This window comes from Nicotiana tabacum, chromosome 3 (assembly GCF_000715075.1).
Source record: "Nicotiana tabacum cultivar K326 chromosome 3, ASM71507v2, whole genome shotgun sequence".
NCBI classification, from domain to species: Eukaryota; Viridiplantae; Streptophyta; class Magnoliopsida; order Solanales; family Solanaceae; genus Nicotiana; species Nicotiana tabacum.
The window spans coordinates 211,048,771-211,070,017 of record NC_134082.1 but is presented as its reverse complement, the minus strand read 5'-3'; the positions used below and the strand labels follow the sequence as shown (position 1 = coordinate 211,070,017).

Below are 21,247 nucleotides of genomic sequence, written 5' to 3'. Positions count from 1 at the left end.
AAAAGGCTCAGAGTATTTGTGTGGTTATAAAAGCTTCTCATTAAGGGTAGAATTGTAAGCTTAAACTAAATTGTTATCAAATTTAAAAAGGGGTCATTCTTTTTGGAACGGTTCCAAAAAGGAAATAGGTTCACATAAACTGGAATAGAAGGAGTTTCTCTTATCTCTCTGAAAAAGACAACGAAAAGCTTCAAGCCTTTCTCCAATGAACTTTGAACATATGTGTGCAGAAGCAATGCTTGGTATGAGTGATAGGTGCCTTCTTCATTGTTGCCTAAGTCTGCTGTTATTATCCTGGCTTTTAATTTGTGAAAGTTTGGTGTATGTGGCTGCCAGGCATGGTGTTTGGGGTTTATTGGATATAGTTGCTGAAGGTCTGAGTAGCTTTGAGGCTGCCATGGGATAGAGCTGAGGATCGTCTTCTAGCTCTGATAAATAGATGTCTCCTTGAGTCTGTTAGTACAAGCGAAGGTTCATTCTTGTAGTGTTTCTTATCTTTAACAGACTGGTCAGGTCTCTCCCACAGGTTAGTTATATAGCTTTTTACCTACTTTTGACTTAAACACTGTAGTTTTTCATTCTAATTTTCTACAAATACTCAGTAATATTGTATAACATATCAAACTTTTTTAATTTAGCACTTAAGTTATTTTTAATGAAAATGGTGAAATATAACCCTTTACTATTGGATATTGTTTAAAGTTTTCCGCCGTTATATTATTCGATCGAATATACCCTTACCGTCTAACTATTGATCAAATATACCCTTAATTTGACAACCGTCTAGCTATTGATCAAATATACCCTTAATTTGACCGAAGGGCCACGTGGAGGGCTTCTAAGCCATCTTATGCCCCAACCCATTACCTATGCTCAATACCCGATACCAAAAACTCATAACCCTACCCTTCCCAACAGCTAAATAATTGAACAAATTCCTTTGCTCGAAAACTTCCAAAAATAGAAATATACTCTTTGTTTTTTGATGTTCTTAATAAACGACTTAGAAATCCTTTCCTGAAAGTGCAAATCTGAGTTCAAGTTTCTGAAAATCGTTGAATATTATTGTAGAATGTCATTATTGGGAGCTGAAATTCGTGATTGAACATTATTGGAGAAAAGAAAGAAAAAAAAAGGTGTTTCAACCACCATTGACTCCACTTTGAGCTTGGTTCAGAACTTAAAGATCTGAAGTTTTTAAATCAAAATCAACTGGGTGAGTTTTAAAGCTGTTGTAAAAGCTTGATAGAACCTGAATTCAAAATGGATCTGATTTGACAAGAACTTGATCGAAAATTTTTGAAGCCTAATCTGTGGAGAAGATGCACTGGGTTTCTTGACCTCAATCTCTTATTGCTGAAATTGTTTGTTGGGTCTTGTTCAGTGTTGTGAAAGCGTGAAACGAGGAAAAGCGACAACCCCATTTCACGAAAAGCGAGAAGCGAAGCGCTCACTTTTTTTAAGTGAAACGAAATTAAAAAAAAAAAAATATATTGCATAGATAACACATGTAATTGTAAGCAAATGTTCAATACTTCAATTAAAAAACTTAAGAGTAGCATCAATTAAAGTACAAAATGAGCATCCTATTCTTCTACTAGATTGTCAAATTCTTGTATTCCACTATCATTATTATATTGCTCGTCATCTTCTTCAACTTCATCTTCTTCATCAACTAGGAGCAAAGTAACTGCATGTTTTCCCTTCCTCTGTGAACTTGAAGTTGAGGTACTCCCCCTCAAACCATAAATCCTCTTCCCAATTCCACGCGCCTCCGCAACATCACCCCAAGTGAAATCAGAAGTATCCTCAAATACTTCTTCATCTGCATGATCTTCCGGGACTCCAGTTAGCTATTCATTAGCATCATCGATGTTGTCCAAACTAATTGGATCAATTACATTGCGAGCGCTGTAACGACACCTCAATGTTCTATTGTATTTAATGAAAACTAGATCACTGAGACGCTTCAAGGTTAGTTTGTTCCTCTTTTTGGTATGAATCTGCAAATACTAAGTAATTAGTAAGATTAGGACAATTGAGATATAATTTAATTATCTCAATATACTAAATCTTTCTTATTAGTTCTTACATGTTCAAACACGCTCCAATTCCTTTCACACTCGGATGAGCTACATGTTAGACTTAGAACCTTGATGACAAACTTTTGTAAATCTGGAGTGGAATGACCATATTGCTTCCACCATTCAACTGTAGAAGTAGAACAAATTTTCAAAACATAATATTGATAAAAAAATAAGTTATTAACTATAAAACAACATATAATCACTCGCTCACCTGGTGATTTCGTTTTTCTTTGTCTAATGGCCATGTTTTTTCCAAAAAGTAGCTCAGCATTCCTATAAATACTAAATTGCTCTGTGATTTTATCTTGCACGGATTCTTCAGGTATCAACTTCTCAATACATTCATAGTATCCATTCCACAAAGGTTCAACTCCTAGAATCCTCTCTTCATTGTCATAAAACAGTTCCGGGTTCAAAACAAGTCCAGCTGCATGCAAAGGGCTATGAAGCTTACTATCCCACTTTTTATCTATGATCTCAAAGACTCTTTTGTATTTTCTTTGATCACTAAAAGAGGCTTGAATAGCCTCCTTTGCTCTATCAATTGCTTCGTACAGGTAGTCCGTTGGTGGCCTTTGCTCTCCCCCCCTCCACCAAACGAAGCACTTTAACTAAAGGACCACCAATCTTCAATGCATGAACCATATTGTTCCAGAATGAAGGAGAAAGTATAATATCTGCAGATTCTCTCCCTCGAGCTTCCCTTCCATAGGCACTGCTAGTGTACTCATCTATGGATTAGACTTTCCCTTTGATCCTGGCTCCAGTTTGCCTTCCACATATGTTGGCGCTACAAGAAATTTTGTATTTACCCAGTGGAATGCTTGTACTGTGCCCTTGAACCTTGCGTTGCAATATATTGCAACTGTATGCAGATGGGTAATAACAAATAGTGTGGGCTCAAATGTTCTCATAGGGATTGCAATTCATGGTTTTCACATAGATATTGATGATGTTGTTGCGTTAGACGAGCAAGGAGCTTATGGTGAATGGCCACTTGGCCTACCAACAAAGGATTCCCTGGTTGCTGATGATAAAAGAAATAACATTGCTGCTTATATTCATCTAATGGTCAGGGTGTGGTATTTTTTATTAATCTTCCGAAAAATGCACTGGATATTAAGGAGGATGAGAGGCTAGGAATGGCCAAAAATCTTCGATGGTTAAGGGGCATCTTCACTGATGAAGATGTATATTTTTATGTTCTTCTATTTGAACTTCCTACAATATCTTATATTAGTCACAAGCTAGATGAGCTCCTGTTCCATTTTAAAAAGATCTTGAAAACCTTCCTGATGGTTTCCTCTTCCCGTCACTCTTGGTGTGCAATTGATTCTTTCCTGATTAAAGCCCTTGTCCATTCTTACTTTCTTTATTATGAGAGTATTACTGTAGCGACCTTCCAATTGCATCTTCCAAGAATTTCTGAGGCGGGGGATGGTATGAAAAAGAATGGATATTATGGAAGTCATTCATGGGACTATACAACGTTATGTGAAGAACACCAAATCTGGAATCCAAATGTTGAAATAGCTTTTATATGTGAGAAGTTGCAGCTAGTCTATCATTTTCTGATAATAAAATTATCAACTCAAAATATTTTGAGTAATCATGGAGCTATAATAAAGTTGCACCAGTTTCCACTTGTTTCCAGTGCTACTATGTATATTGTTAGTCTTGGTGGAATCGTGCTTCTTAATTGTGTATGGGATCCAGGAATCAATTCCAAGACCATGAATCTATATGTTCATACAGAGACCTCGGAGGCACAACTATTACTGGGATCTAGGGGCAATTTTTGTTTCTGTGTATATTCTGATTCTATGACTAAGGTGTGGGATCCCGGCAGACAAAGGGATATTTCATCTCACTCGACGGATTTGGCTAAAGGGAGAGTGAAATATGGAATTTATCATCTGACATATTTAGCTTTGATATAATCCGTGAGGGAAACCTCGCTCTTTGCAATCAAATGGACGAACCTGGTATGTTTAGCCTGATTGCAAACAGGTTTGCTGATGCTTTTATTTCATGGGTTTCAACGTGTGCTAAAGCTCACTTGCCGTTCTTCATGTACTTGTGGTGCCCCAAAACTAAGAAAACTGCATATGTCTATGACCCTTTACCTAGTCTGGTAATTTCAAGGCATGAGATTGTGATTGAGCAAAACAAGTTGGAGTTAAGGAACAGAGGAAGAGAAATGCTTTTCTACTGGCAGAGAGCTAGTAGCTATGGTCAAATGAGGATTTGTCACATTTTGCAGTATCTTGCGTCGCAGTCAACTCCGCCATACCCACTTCAGCAACAACGACAAGGCAGCTTAATTCGACCACATGTCAACACTCATTCCTTATTGATAAGGCTATACTCGAACCTTGAGGACAAGGTTCTTTTTGAGGGCGGGATTATTGTTATGAACAAGGTAGACCAAACCAAATGGATTGGGCTTGGGAATTGGTTTCGTGTGAGTCAGAATATTAACCAGCCCAAAGAGAGGTTATTAGACTACAATTGGGACCCAGGTTGAAGTACATGTGTCAATGAATTACTGGACAAGAGGGATATAATTACTATAATAATCAGTTCGTGCAAGTGTACGCTTATGCGAATTGTTATCGGGAAAACTTCTCCCTCCTGGTCTCTCTCCCTCGTCTATTTCTCTCTGTGAATCTGTCTTCTCATCCCCTTTCTTTCTGTTACTATCCTTAGTTACTGTCACTTTTTAGTGTAATTTCTTTGTTCTCGTTAGCAATATATCAATTTGTTAATTGGGTATTTGGTTGTGGATATTGGATTCATTACACTATGCAACTTTCCACAACACAAAGGAAATTCTATATTTGCATATGAAAAGAAAATCTGTTTATTGTTCTTTTGGTGCCTATATAAAACTGAATATCTGAAGGGAACTGATTGTATTTCCAAAATATTCACAACACATAAAGGAAATTCTATATTTTCGATTGTAAATCTCAAGCATTCTGGTAATTTAAATAAGTGACTCTTTTTAATAGCTATTGCTTAATTTGTGAAACAAGTGTGTGAGCATTATCCCACATCGTCAGAAACAAATGCAGGCAAGGTGCTGGAGTAATATAAAAGGGGAGGAGGGAGCTACGCTGAAACATACTTACCTGGACGGGGTCAATGGGTGATCATGAAGACCCATGGCCTAGGTTGGTGACCTCCATTGCACTTTGGAGGGGTGCCCGCCTAAGGTCGGCTCAAGTGGCCGAGCCTACGTCATAATTTGTGGTAGTGGGGGCCAGCGTTCGCGCGGTCCCTACCCAAATCTTAAATAAATTTTTTATTCTTATGGTGTTTTATATAGTACTTCTAGCCTGTTTAATAAGTATCATTTGGTATGTGTTTAGGCCAAATTTGTTAATTAGAGTAATTTGCTAGATTAGCAAATAGTTATTTCGTTTTGAGTTAAATCTAATAAACCAGTTTATGTCAGATGTACTTTGATCCAGTGTTTTAAAAGGCGTACATGTTTTACCCAAGGGGCGAGGCATAAGCTCCGAGACACGGGGCGTAAGTCCTAAAAAATTTTAATTTATAATTAATAAAATAAAATTAAAATTATTTTTAAATCTAAAAATTACATAATTCTTTTAAAAAATCCATACAAATCACAAAAAATAGATAATTATTATAATTATATGAACTAACAATATACTAATAAATGAGATACATCTTAACAATAAGTCAATAATATTCTAACCGAAATAACAATCCATATTCCAAACAAGATAAGCAAAATGCGTCATTGATTATTTGTAAGAAAATACAAAAATGAAATAAAATCAAACAAAGTTCATGGCAATGATATGCAGTTCTAAACTATAAAGACAAACATTATAGATGCCTTAGAATATAATATTTTAAAATATGAGTGAGGATAACTTTCTAGTAGTTTAATATTAGAGAAAATTTTGTTGCAAACAAATTAATTTGGTCAGATATTGATATCATTGCTAAGAGCACAAATGACACTCATTTTCAACAAAAAAGCATAAATGCATGTTAGTGCTTTTTCACTATCTAACGAGGAGAAAACTCAAGGTTCTATGGAGTATGGAGTGTGGATGATTATAACGAGGTTACTGCTTTTTTTTTTAATGGGGTGTAGACAGATTTGGGGTAAAACCAAAAAGGATTTTAAAAATATAACGGTAATTGTCAAAATTATTCTTCAATTGGTTAAGTTCCCTGGGGCGTGAGTCTTAGTTCTGAGGCGAGTTTTGCGCCTAAGCGTGCGCCTCATCTCTTGGGGCGTGCGCCCAAAGGATCTACGCCTCTCATTAACGCCCAGATGCGTTTTACATACGCCTCGCCCTGATTCACGCCCCGAGACTCGCTCCATAAACGCCCCTAAAAACACTGCTTTGATCTTTACGGTACTTTGACCGAAATCCTCTTAACGAATTATATTTGAATCAATATTCTATCCAATGTTTTATATTTCAATTAACCAACCTCTACAAGCTACAAGTAGGGGTGTACATAGGCCGGGTTGGTTCAGATTTTACAATTACCAAACCAATTGTGTCAGGTTATTAAATCTAAAGACCAAACCAAACCAATAAAACTCGGGTTTTTCATTATCGGTTTTTCTCGGGTTTTCCAGTTTTTTTGGATTTTTTCAGGTAAAATCTTCGTAGAACAAAACATATAACGTATGCTCAAAATATTTCTTTAATCCTAGTAAGATACAACTATATAAAGTATTTTCCAAGAAAAGAACACAAAATAGGAGATGTGTCATGGCATTATCCTAAAATATTCAACAATAAAGACAATAAATTTATGTAATATAAATATTGCTAATTAAAAAGCCATAATAAAAATAAACATAATCTAAAAGTACTAAGTCATGCTAAAATAAATAGACTAATAAGTAACAAGGGAGTATTAATTATATGACTAAAAGCTAAAGCAAAATAAAAATGGGTTATACATTTTTATCTAAATTATTGCAAAACAAAAAATAGATATTCAATACATTCTCGTTCGTAATATTGAAATGAATGTCTTTTGTTAGCATTAATATTGATTGTTAGCATTATTTAATTTACTAATATTAATGGCTATAAAATTTATTGGAGCATTCAAAAGTTCTAAGTTCAATCTTGAAATAATACCTCAAAAGATAAAATTATGAAATCTTTTAAAAAATATTTATAAATTACATCACAATAAGTATATTTATATATTAAATATATCTAAAATTTCTATATATGTAATGTCGGGTTGGTTTGGTTTCGGTTTGACTTTCTTTAGTTAAAACCAAACCAAACCAATTATGGTCAGTTTTTTTTTCCAACATCAAACCAAACCATAATTGGGTTTTTTTTTCTCGGTTTGATCGAATTATCGGGTTAGTGCGATTTGTCGGTTTCCTTTGTACACCCCTAGCTACAACAATAACATTGATCTATAAAATTATACGACTTTATTTTGGCAATCCATATTTACAATGATAATCGATTTCTTTAAAACAGTGTCATAATGGGTGTGGCATACCTTTTCCTGTTAAACCTAAAAAACTCTCTCATTTCTAATTTCACCAATTTAATATGTTTGGTTTATAGAACAGTCGGTTATTCCTAATTTATTGGACGTCGCTTATATCGCATTTGGCTTTTGAGGTTTTAACAAAACTATGTTTAAGCTGGAAATTTCAAAAATGTTTGTGGAAAATAAGAAATCCTAAACCCAAGAAGACAAGCTACACAAATATAGGCCAAGTATTCAGCAGCAGGAGCATTCTGCGAATTTTGAAGGAACAAAAGGTAATCGTGAAGAGATTTTTAGGGTTTTGAGGGGGAAAATGCGAATTTGAATTTGTTTTTCACCCGTAAAGAACGCGGTGTTTATATAGTAGTTGGGGTCAACAGTAATTGCGTTTTATAAGTCACATTTAGTCGTTGCGTTTTATCAGAAATTACGATTTTTACAACAACAACAGCAACAACCCAGTAAAATTCACAAGTGGGGTCTGGGGAGGGTAGTATGTACGCAGACCTTACCCCTACCCCGAAGGAGTAAAGAGGAAGTTTCCGAAAGACCCTCGGCTCAATGAAATTACGATTTTTAAGTCGCATAAATTTATTAAGTCACATGTTTCTAGCGATTCACATGGCATCATCAAATGATGCAAGTCTTAGATAAAAGTCTACAACGCACTAGAACGCCCTTGTTGACGATCCTTTACTCCAACAACATCTAAGGTTCCTCGAACAATGTGATATCTCACACCGGGTAAATCCTTAATCCTTCCCCCTCTTACTAAGACTACAGAATGTTCTTGTAAATTATAGCCAATACCGGGTATATAAGCAGTGATTTCAAATCTAGAGGTTAATCGTACTCTGGCAACTTTACGCAAGGCAGAGTTTGATTTTTTTGAGGTGATAGTGAAAAAATTGACAAATAAGTCACCCTTACCGCCACTATATATTGCCATTTATAAGGCTTCAGCAAATCCAAGGGTAATATTTTTTGAAGAATTAATCCAAATAGCGGTCCGTCCTATCACTTAAACTAATAATAGCTAGTGAATGTATAATATATGCATAATTTATGTATTATATGTATATAATTATGTATAATCAATGCATAATTTATGTATATGGCTAGTAGTTAATATGGTCGGCTGTTTTAAAATTAATATGGTCGGCCATTTTTGTAAAGATCCCAATTTTTTTTCTGGACTCTATGGATAATGGATCCGTTCCACTACCCTCATCCTCTTAAATACCATTTTGTCTGCAGCAAAATTCGAAGCCCTATCTCGCGCCGAACCTACTGCCTACATACAATTTTTTTTTGTTGGTAATAAACGATTTATTCATACAACAAGCTAAAAGTTATTATAACTAGAGATCAGTCTAGGTAACATAGTGCCTAGATTGTCTCTTTTAAGTACATGAATAACAAAAGCGGGAGGAAGAGCATAAGTTTGCAAAATACAAAAAGTGTCCAAGCTACAATCATTTTTAGCTAATAGGTCCACTACTCCATTAGCCTCTCTAAAAACATGCTTCAACTGTGGATCATTCACCTTCCGCAATAGGTACCTGCAATCATTAATCAAGTTTTGGTAGAGACAATTATTAGATTTTAGGAAATTTATTAGCTCCAAACAGTTTGTCTCTATTACTAATGGGAAGAGTTTTTCTGTTAGTGCTAGTTTGACTCCATGGAGTAGGGCCAGGATTTCCATATATATGTTAGTAGCATGGTCGATTCTCATATTGAAGCCTAAGATCCATTGGGCCCTATCATCTCTAAACACCCCTCATATTCCTCTCATTCCTAGGTTTCCTACACATGAGCCATCAATATTTAGTTTATAAAAATTAGGATTTGGGGATTCCCATTTTACAAGGATAGTTTTCTTGGGGGGTTTTAAGCTAAGATTTTTTGCCAGGTAAAAGTATTCAATGGCTTTGCTAATGGGTTGACTTATGGTGATAGGAGATTTAATACCCTGGAAGAGTATCCCATTTCTGAAGTTCCAAATATGCCATAGGAGGAATGAGAGAAAATCTAACCAAAGTAGGTGGTCGTTGAAGGTTTTCCTTGATACGAGTTATTTTTTAAGCCAATTACACAAGGTATCTTTTCCTAAGGAATTCTGAGGGAAAAGATGGTTATTTCTTGTTTGTTCCCAGATGAATCTTGAGTAGCTGCAGCGGAAGAAGATGTGTTCCATGTTCTCAGTCTCCCTATTGCATATGCTACAAGTGTCGTCATGACAAATCCCTCTTTTGGCCAGCATATGCTTTGTGGGTAGCCTGTCCCATATGACTGTCCAAAGGAAATATTTCAAATTGTTTAAGGAGTTGATTTTCCAGAGCCAAAAGTAGTCTTTTTTATTGCAAGTAAAATCTGAGATTGCTTCGTAGGTAGCCTTAACGGAGAACAGTTATAACCCTTTGAGTTCCAAGTATATGAGTCAGTAGTGGGCGTAGTTTGCTCTATGTAAGTGCAATTTATCTTGGAGATTATATCTGGGGGTAATTCGAAAGACAAGTCTCTAAGGTCGAATATTCTGTTTTTGATAATGAAGGAGAGGTTTAGGTCTAGCTCCCCAGCAGGAATGGGACCCTGAATGTAGTCTCTAAGAGCCCCTAATTGATTTATCCATTTATCGTGCCATAGATTGATGGACATACCATTTCCTACCAACCATTTGGTGTTGGCATTGCAAATCACAGAGCCTTTCCTAATGACCTTCCAAGTATGAGAGCCTATATATTTGCTTTTCGTATGGTCATATTTACTAGATATAGTTTTGACCCATATGGCCTCTTTCTCTTTTTTATATCTCCAAGCTAATGCCACATTGAAAGAGGAGTTTTTCCAATGGGTGTTGGGAATACCCATGCCTCCTTGCTTTTTAGGCATTGTGATTATGCTCCATTTAACAAGGTGGCATTTCTTTTTTTCCTCCGTGCTACCCCATAAGAAGTTTCTTTGGATAGATTCTATCTTGTTGAGGGTTGTTTTGAGGAGATCATATATTTGCATGGTGTGGTTAGGGATTGCGGCTAGGGTTTCTTTTATGAGGGTTGACCTACCGGCTATATTAAGAAACTTAGTTTTCCAACCTTTTAGTCTAGTATTCATCCTATCTAGAATGAATTGGAAGTCTTTTTTGATAGGATTGGCATTGGGCATAGGAAAACCGAGGTACTTACCAAAGTTATTAGTATATCTCATTGAAAAGTAGTTGCTAATATGATCTTTATAATCCGTGGGTATTCCTGGAGAACACAATTTTTGATTTACCAAAATTGATTGATTGTCCCGAAGCATCGCAAAATTTGTTAATAGTGTCTATAATTGAGTTATAGCTTTTTTGGTTGACTTCGGCTAGGTGGAAAAGGTCGTCTGTAAAGAATAAATGGGAAAGCTCCGGGCTTTTAGGAGCTATTTTGATGGGAGTCCATCTACAACAATCTATTTCATGGTCAATTAGTCTAGAGATCATTTTCATACATATGATATAGATATACGGGGAAAGGGGATCCCCCTGTCTAATACCCCTAGATGGTTCAAAGAATTCCGTTCTCGAGCCATTGATAAGAATAGCGATAGTGGTGGTAGAGATGCAAGACATTATAAGCTCGATGAGGTCAGGAGGGAAGTTAAGAGAGGTGAGAGAGAATTTGACAAAAGACCATTCAATTTTGTCAAAGGCTTTTTCCAGATCGATTTTAATCATCATTTTAGATTTTTTACCCTTAGTTTTCCTGAAGTGGTCTAGTACCTCATTTATGACTAGAGCTTGTCAGCAGCTCTTCTGCCCATGATAAAGCTAGTTTGTGTAGGGTGAATGAAATTTGGTAGGAAGGGTTTAATGCGGTTAGCAATTATCTTAGTGACGACCTTATAAGTCGTGTTGCAAAGGCTTATGGGTCTAAACTGCCTGATTGTTTCAGCATTTTGACATTTGGGAATGAGACAGACTAAGGTGTTATTCATGATTTTAAGCATTCTTTTGGATTGGAATGATCCTTGGCAGAAGTTGATGAGATGATTGCTTGTCTCCTTCTAGTATTTCTGGTAAAAGAAATGATGAAGCCCATCCGGCTCCAGAGCTTTGTAGGGTTTGAAAGAGTCTAGCGCCCTTTTTATTTCTTCTATAGAGGGAATACTACTTAGGTATGGATGATCTTAGTTACTAATTTTGGTATTGTAGGACATGTAGATATTATTAAGCGTGGATTGATTATGACCCGTAGAATAGAGGTTTTGGTAGTAGTTAATAATTAGGTCTTTGATGGACTTTTGATCTTGGAGCCAATTCCTTGCTTCATCTTTTAGACAAATAATTCTATTTTTCCTTCTTCTTTGCATTGTGGTAATGTGGAAGAATTTTGTATTATTCCCCATCTTGGATCCACTGAACCCTGGATTTGAGCTTCTAGAAATCCTCCTCCTGCATGAGTACTATGTTATACTCATGTAGGAGTTCATTTTCCAGGTTTATGAGGAATTGGCTGTGGGGATAGTTTAGAGAGTTGTGGATACCTTTTAATCTAGCTAGTAATTTGCTCTTCCATTTGAAAATGTTATCAAATGTATTTTTGTTCCATTCAATTGCCTTGGAACAGAAATTGTCTATGGCTTTAGTTATATTTGGTTGGTCAAACCATGAGTTATCGACCAAGGTTCTAAAGGTGGGGTAAGATAGCCACATAGATTCTATTCTAAAAATATTGCTATTAGTAGGGAAGCTTTTGTACAAGTCTAATTTTATTGGACAATTTTCTGAGTGGACTCTAGTTAGATGCTTGACGCTAGCTTCTTGAAATAGTTCTAACCATTCCGTATTTGCAATGCATCTATCGAGTCGTTCCATAATTTTTTTTTTACAATTTTTTCTTTTGTTTGTCCAGGTAAACTTTGGGACCTTAAACCCTAAGTCCACAAGGCCACATTGGTTCATATAATCTAGGAAGTTTGAGACTCGATTATAATTTATGGGTAAACCTCCAAATTTTTTTGAAGCACGAGTGACTTCATTGAAGTCTCCTACGACTAGCCACGGTCCTTTATAGTTATTAGCTACTATTTTTAGATTTTGCCATAGAATTAATGTTTCTTCCAATAGGTTACTAGCATAAATAATAGAACATAACCAACTTTTTGTTGAATTCCGTACCTTTATCATGTCGTGTATCTCTTGGTCCGTCCCTCCAATTTGGTCCACCATTGTGTCTCTATTGTTCCACATGAACACAATGCCCCCCGAGTTTCCATTGGCGGGCATTTGGATAAGGCCGAAATCTTGCACCAAAATATGGTGGTCTTCCATTTTTGTTTCTAGCAAGGCCACAATGCTAGGTCTATGATAGTCCAACATTGCTCTAAAAGCTTGTCTAAACTCTGTGCTACTTGCGCCTCGACAGTTCCAGATAATCATATTCATGCTTATGTTTCTGTTTGAAGCTCCTCTTTCATGGCTGCTGGTAGGGCTTTGGTTGTTCTTCATGCTTTCCCGTTGTGTCCAGTTGTGTGTGAACATTGTCGGCACTAATACCACTACATGCTAGTACAATCTTGGGGGGTTCATTTTCCTGATGGAGATGGAGAACTTCCTCATCCACTGGGCAACTTAAGATGTACCTTTTTTTTACTTTTCTTGCTTGGAATGCCATTGTTTTTGGGTATTGTAACACCCCGTGCTCCACTATTCTTTCTGTTGGAACTTCTTCCTCTTTTTCCATTTGTGCTTGGCTCGAGTTCTGTAAGGGTAGAGGTGTGACTGTCCGGGGTAGTGGAGTTAAGAGACTGCTGCTGCTGAGGTTTGGATTCTGGCTGTTTTGATGGGGGGTTTGCTGAGCTAGTGTAGTTTGAAAAGCGGGAGTTAGGGTTGGAGGGTTTGCATGGGACGTGTAGAGTGGTAAGTTTGAATTGGATAGGTTGTGTGTAGGATGCTGAGACCATGCTTGGGGGTTCCATGTGGATGGGTGTGGCCCTAGGTTCAGTGACATAGGGTGAAGCTGGTGAGGGCTTATCCATGGTCGAATCATTGCATTGTTTAGGCTTAGTTGGAGTCCTTCCGCTACTATCTGGGCTAGGTATCTTGGATCCCCTATTTGGACTATTAGATCTCTCCCCTCTAGTTGTAGACTTATGTTCAAAACATGGACCATTAGTCCCCATTCCAACCAAGATTGGGGAGCATAGTTTGGTTGGATGGGCCTTGTGGTGAAGATCAGAGGGGTTTGGGGCTGGTTCACTTGCTGAGGTCGTGTCCAAACATTCCTTCGAGGCCTGGGGAACCTCTTGTTGTAATTGTTGGGTGGTAGTCTTGGCATTTTGTATTTTATTTTTGCTTTGATTTGTGTCTTGTAGTGTAAGGGATTTGGGTTTATTACTTGTATATAAAGGTCTACTTGTATCCCTTGCCCTGTTGCTTGGGTCATTAGGCTTTGAAAACGTTTGATTTATCCTAGGATTCAAGATGTCTTGTTCATTAATGGATGATTTTGACTTGGGGTTGACAAGGGGTGAGGTTGATTTGTACTATGTTTGTTTTCTAAAAGGCTGCTAGCTTGTTGGGTTGGGTTGATGTTCCTAGTTTGTGGGCTAATAATGACTTGCATTAATGAGGAGTATTGGTTAGTTATAGGTATAGTAGGATCTATATCCATGGATTGGTTCTTTTGACTTTCATCCGTCGGCTCCATTAATGAAGGGCTCTTTTGGATTTTTGTTTGGGAGGAGTTAATGCCCAAGGGTTTATGTGAGTTAAAGCTAGGATTAATGAGGGATGGTTGCTTTTCTGGGTTGGTTACAACATGGTCTATTGTGGAAAAGCCTGGGGTATTTTTATCCTGATGATATTGATGTCTTAGTGTCACACCTCCTTTTTTCATATCCGTGAGGGTACAAGGGAGTTTTTCTAATTAAAGGACAATCGAAACGGGATTTGTTTATTTATTTCAGAGTCGTCACTTGGGAGATTTAGGGTGTCCCAAGTCACCAATTTTAATCCCGAATCGAGGAAAAGAATGACTCCATATTACAGTCTGCGTACCAGAAATCCGGATAAGGAATTCTGTTAACCCGGGAGAAGGTGTTAGGCATTCCCGAGTTCCGTGGTTCTAGCACGGTCGCTCAACTGTTATATTCGGCTTGATTATCTGATTTTATATAAATATGAACTTATGTGCAAATTTTAACTTTTTACCGCTTTCATAATTACTATTATTATTTTTTACAAGGAATTGCAACGTTGTGAAAATGTATCTCGAACCGCGTTACAATCAATGTACCCGTGGTCGTCGACACACTTTGACTCCGTTGAGATTTTGAATTTGGGTCACATCAATGTGCACCCAAGTTTAAGGAAATTAAATTATTAAAGGCGCGCCTAGAACGACTAGCGTATTGTTGTTTTGGGAAAGGCCGTAAAATTTCTCTAGACGGCCAACTCTGATGTTCTAAGTATTTAATGCATACATTTGTGAGGGCCCCACAATCTATACATTTTACTAGGCGAGACTCATCTCATTTATTTTAAGTGGACAAATCCTAAAGCGACTACATTTTTCTATTAAAATTAGTCTCTAAAATAAAGAAAGAAAATCCTAATTAATTACGAGCTTAAAAATAATAACACATAACATACTAATTGCTAGATTAAGACAAATATTAATAGAAAGGAATTTTACTAAAAATAAATAAAAAAATTCGAAATTGTAAAAATTTTACGAAGTTCGACAATTAAAAAAAATCAAAAGATCCTGATTATAGCTAACTTAAAGCTTACATTGTTATAAAAAAACTATTGAAATTAGTTATTCAAAACCATTTAAAACTAGATTTAACCATAATTACTAAAGTTTATTAAAAAGTTTATTAAACTTAAACGTTGACTCATCTTGCTCAAACTCGCACCTAATGGATTAATGCTCTTAGCCTTGCAACGTTGAATCACCCATTAAAACATCATTTCAGTTTTTTTTTCTTAAAAAATGAAAATATTTTGTAAAAAAATATTTTTATTTTATTTTTTACAAATTTCTTTTTCAAGTTTTTTTTTCAAAAAAAAAACTGAATAAATGACGAAAAAAATAAAATAATAATAATAAAAAAACGAAAATATTTGTAAGCCTGCAGATTCTACAAAATTATTGGCCTATTATGTTTGCCTAATATTTGCGGGCCTTTGTTATTAAAAAAATTTAAAGATAGAAAGAAAACACAAATTGCTTCTATTTCAAAATTTGCAAATTCAAATCTAGAGTTTACTAACCTTCCCTTAAATTAAGTCGGTTTCCCGTATTGAATATTTACTAACGATTTGAATGCGATTTTAAGCTAAAAAATTAACAAAGCCGAAACTAATACTTATGGTGTTCATACTGACACCCATCCACTAATCCCGCAGTTTAATATTTCGCATAATAAATACTTCTACCATTTACATAACATGAGACACATAATGAATATTTAACTAAAAATGCGAATATTCTATAATTAAAAAAAAACTTAAATCTTCCGGCCATTTCATTTCATCTTCAATACATATGTTGAAATGATTCAGAGTAGTGTACCTGGTATTTGAATACAAAGAAAGGAAGAATAGGATCAGCAGCAGTAGCAACAGCGCAGCAACAACAAACAATCAACAGTCAGAAAACCCAGTAGTAGACTTGAAAACCGAACAGAAATTCCAGCAATCACCCAATAAAGCAATAACAAAGGACCAACAGTTAATTCAAGAAACCAATTGAAAATCCCGGAAGCAAACAGTTGGCAGAAATCACACTCAGGAATATACGGAAAATAGTATTCAGATATTTTAGAAATCCTCTTCTTCAAGATTAAAAGTATGTTCTTATCTCCTCTTTAGTTCTGAAATTTTTTATCTCTCCCAAAAAATTCTCCTCCCTATTAAGTGTCAAATGAGTCTCTTATATATCCAAGCAAGACCTAATCCTTCCACTATGTGGACCCTTTAACTTTTATTATTACTCACACTTTTACTTTAGTAAAAGTAGTCAACGTGGGCCCTCCGTGTTCCCTCTTTTTGAAAAGTAGTCAAAGTGGGCCCCCAAGTAGTCAAAGCAGTCCGAAGCTAGATGGTCGTCTTGTTCAGGTGTCATTTGGTGGTTGTCCATGGCAGCGTGGCAGCAGCCATGGCTGGAGCAACTCGCCGGATGAAGAATGAGAAATAGCAGTAGCGACGAGCGAAGAAGAGGAAACAACGGGCAACAATACGACGGGATCTCGTGCTCGTTTGAAGAGCATGGAGACGCAGCCATGGCGGACAGCAATGATGAGATCTTTTGATCATTTTGAAGAGCTATAAACGCAGCCATGGCGGGCAGCATGTGACGAGGAAGAAGCAAAGCAATGGACGCAGTGGCAAGATCTTGAAGACGCAACCATGGCGGACAAGAGAGGGAGATCGACGAGTTGTGTGTGTATGCGTCGCGTATGTGTGTGTATATGTACTGTGTGTGACGTGAGGGAGAAGGGGTGTGAGGGGGAGGGGCTGACATGGGAGGATATTTGGAGAAGAAGGAGAGAAAGAGAGGAAGAAGAAGAGAGAGGGGGGGGGGGTTGCGGGTAGTCTTAGGTTTTTCTTTTTTTTTTTGGTTTATATTTTTTTGTTTTGTTTTGCTTTTTTATGAAAAATGAAAGAAAAAAAAAATGAAAATGGGGTTTGGGTCTTTTTGGGTTATGTACTGGGTCGACCCAGTTCGAAATGGACTGGGTCGTTTGGGAAGATTGGGTCTCTTTGGGCCTGTGACTTACAATTGAGGAAAAGGCCCAATCCGATCTCTTCTATTTTTATCCTTTTCTATTTATTCAATTTTCCTAAATAATAATAAAGCTAGAATGCTAAGATTAAATTATAAAACCCAAAATTATCTCGAAATACTAATTAACTCTTAATAACAGTTAACACACAATTAAATAGCGACTAACGAGAAAATCACCCAATTTGGACATTAAGTGCTAAAAATGCAGAGTACATTATTTTTATAATTTTTTCGTTTTGTAAACAAACTTAATTAAATATTAAACGCAAATGCGACATATTTTATATATTTTTTATTAACCTAACAAATAAACATGCAAAGACAAAATGCAAATAATTACACAGAAATGCCACGAAGAACACAAAAATTGCACACAAGGAAAATTATTTTATTTTGAATTTTTGGGAGTAATTCTTTCATAGGGCAAAAATCACGTGCTTACAGCTGCCCCTCTTTGCCCGAAGACACGAAGGGTTTTCGTGCAAAGATAAAGCAAGCGATTTTTGCCCATCCGAGTACTCCGTGTGAAGCATTTTTTTGAAAAAGGTTTAACCGAACCTTTGCTTCAAAGGTTTCCTACATATCCCTGGCTAAAGGGGAATCAGGTTAATGTAGTTCGGGAAGTTTTGGTAGCTGGGACTACCATGGGACTGCAATGTTACTGCTGTTGCACGCTATTACCACTGCTTATCGATCTCCTTGTTACACCGTGATTAAAAGAAAACAAGAGGCTAGGCTAGACTACGGATCATAAAATCTCATCTATCTTTAACTCGTTCTTGTTGCCCTGCTTTCTTGTCGGCTTGTGCTTCTTCTGGTGCCTTTCTTCCGAGAACTTGGGGATGAAACTGGCCTCTTGCTTTTCTGAATACCAGTTTTCATCATTTTGTTCGGTCCGCTGGGGATATGGCCTCCTTAATTAAATTTGTTATGCTGGGCATAATTTGATGTTCATAGGCCGCTTCTTTCAAGACGCGTCTTTCTTCCTTTTGACTCATGCGCTTGAATTTGTGCTGGGACCTCTTGTTGCAACCTTCTGCTTTCCGGTGCTGGGGATTTTTTATTATTTTCTGCTGGGCATTCCTGTTGTAACCTTCTGCATTCTGGTGGGTTACTGATTTCAAGATCTGCAGTATAAGACTGAAAAGTATTCCTCTCGTTATACAGGTGGGTGCCTGAGTGAAAAATATGAAATGTATGCCCGCATTATACTGGTGGGCGACCGAGGACATGAAATGAAAAGACAGAAATGTATTCCCGCATTATACTGGTGGGCGACCGAGGACATGAAATGAAAAACTGAAAGGTATGCCCGCATTATACTGGTGGGCGACCGAGGACAGGAAATGAAAAACTGAAAGGTATGCCCGCATTATACTGGTGGGCGACCGAGGACATGAAATGAAAAACTAAAAGGTATGCCCACATTATACTGGTGGGCGACCGAGGACATGAAATGAAAAGACAGAAATGTATTCCCGCATTATACTGGTGGGCGACCGAGGACATGAAATGAAAAACTGAAAGGTATGCCCGCATTATACTGGTGGGCGACCGATGAAATGAAAACAAAAATGTATGCCCGCATTATACTGGTGGGAGACCGAGGACATGAAATGAAAAGACAGAAATGTATTTCCGCATTATACTGGTGGGCGACCGAGGACATGAAATGAAAAACTGAAAGGTATGCCCGCATTATACTGGTGGGCGACCGAGGACATGAAATGAAAAACTGAAAGGTATGCCCGCATTATACTGGTGGGCGACCGAGGACAGGAAATGAAAAACTGAAAGGTATGCCCGCATTATACTGGTGGGCGACCGAGGACATGAAATGAAAAACTGAAAGGTATGCCCGCATTATACTGGTGGGCGACCGAGGACAGGAAATGAAAAACTGAAAGGTATGCCCGCATTATACTGGTGGGCGACCGAGGACATGAAATGAAAAACTGAAAGGTATGCCCGCATTATACTGGTGGGCGACCGAGGACATGAAATGAAAAGACATAAATGTATTCCCGCATTATACTGGTGGGCGCCTAGAACAGGAAATGAAAAACTGAAAGGTATGCCTGCATTATACAGGTGGGCGCCTAATTCTAAGTAATAACTTGAATTTGTTTCCTCGTGTTTCCGAGAAAATTTTCAACGGTGGCAGAAAACTTTCTGCCCCAGTTCTGGTGCCTTTCCTTGTGACATGTTTTTCGCCATTAATAAGATTTCCTTTTCATGCTTCAAATCAAAGAAAATTTGTTAGTTTTAAAACATGGTGAGTGGTCGTGCCGCTCCTGCTGGGGATGGTTCTTCCCTTTCTCCCTTATTCCTGTTTGGCGTTCCCAAAACTTGTTGGGGATGCTGTTATTTGCTGGGGATAACATTCTGCTAGGGATGGTTCTTCCATTTATTACTTCTCCGTTCTGTGTCTTGAAACTTGCTAGGGGTTATTTTGCTGAAAATACATTTTACTTTCCTCCCTTCCCACTCTGTGTTGTCCGACCACCTCGGAACTTTGGTCGATAATCGGTCGGAGTTCTGCTGGGGATCCTCTTGGAACTTAGCCCACGATTTGTTCAACATGCTGTTTTTCCGGTTCTTTCCGTACTTTCCTTGCCATTTTAGACAAATATTATTTGGCCTTGCAACCAACGTCTTTTGTCTTATCGCCTTGTCTCTGGCCTGTCCTCTTCTCATTTTGCATTGTACTATTTTGGCAACTGGTAGTAAGCTTTGAAAGACCTTTCTAAAAAATAAATTTCTGGAGAAAGTCTTTTAAACAAAGAAATGAAAGCATAGAAAAAGAGAAAATCTTTCTGAACAAATGCTGGAGAAAAGAAAAGAAATGAACTTATCTGGGTGGTATAACCGATTCTAACGATCATGTTGTGCATTCCGGATTAATCAACCCAGTCTATTTGTGTCGATCAATCTTTCTGATATCCTCACTTGCTAGGGATAAATAGGTGTCCCAATTCTTCGCAAAATGCGGATTCCTTCCGCCAATCTATCTTGTCGCCTCATAGTGCCCTTCGAGGGGTTTCCACTGATAAGACTCTCTCAGTTCTCACAACTCTCGTTGCCTTATGGTGCCTGTGAAGGTTTTCACCGATAAGACTCTCTCATTTTGCTTCTCTCAGCCGGGGATTGGAGTATTGCCGGTAAGATTCTCTCTGCTGGGAATTCCCATGGCTATCAATTCTTTCAGCTCATGATCCTTATTGGGTCGGGGACCAACGTGTTATCCTCGACATTCACTTGACTGTCTTGGCACCTCTCGTATACTGATTGGGAGGTCTTTTTTGGATATCAGTATGGGTTTTATGTGGGACTTAAAAGAAAGGATATAAAAATTCAAAATAACTTTGATGGGTGAAACATTACAACTCTTGGAATCAAAACCTTCTCTTTTTTTTTTCTTCAAAATTTTAAACATAACTTCTGCCCCAGTTTTACTCGGGGAATTTTTTTTTTGACTTTTGTTACATTACGACCGAGCCGTGAGGCGCCTACGTATCCTCTTTGAGGAATCAGGCCGAACGTAGTTCACTCAGTTCCATTATTTTATTTTTTTGCGAACTTCCCTTTTTTTGTTATTATTTTCCTTCTTTTCTTTTTTTCATTAATTTTCATTTTTGTTAATGATTTCAAGAGAGGGGTATGAAAGAATAAGTAAGGCTCAAAGGGGTAAAGCAAGGGTAACAGTGTTTGGATAGAAGAAAGAATTGCCTCTGTCATTTCATTATCCGATAAACACCAAGTACAGACAAACAAATAAACAACAAAAGAGAATTACACGTAATATCTCTTGACTGCATCAGAATTGATAGCCATGTCGATGCATCTTCCTTCGACATCTGT

The 21,247-nt window shown here is 37.3% G+C and overlaps 1 non-coding gene across 1 annotated transcript; it reads left to right on the top strand.

Moving 5' to 3' along the window:
- Positions 1-5,213: 5,213 nt before the first annotated feature.
- On the top strand, positions 5,214-5,374 carry LOC142179644 (U1 spliceosomal RNA). Its single transcript, XR_012708189.1, has one exon. It is a non-coding gene; the product is annotated as a U1 spliceosomal RNA (small nuclear RNA).
- The last annotated feature ends 15,873 nt before the right edge of the window (positions 5,375-21,247 follow it).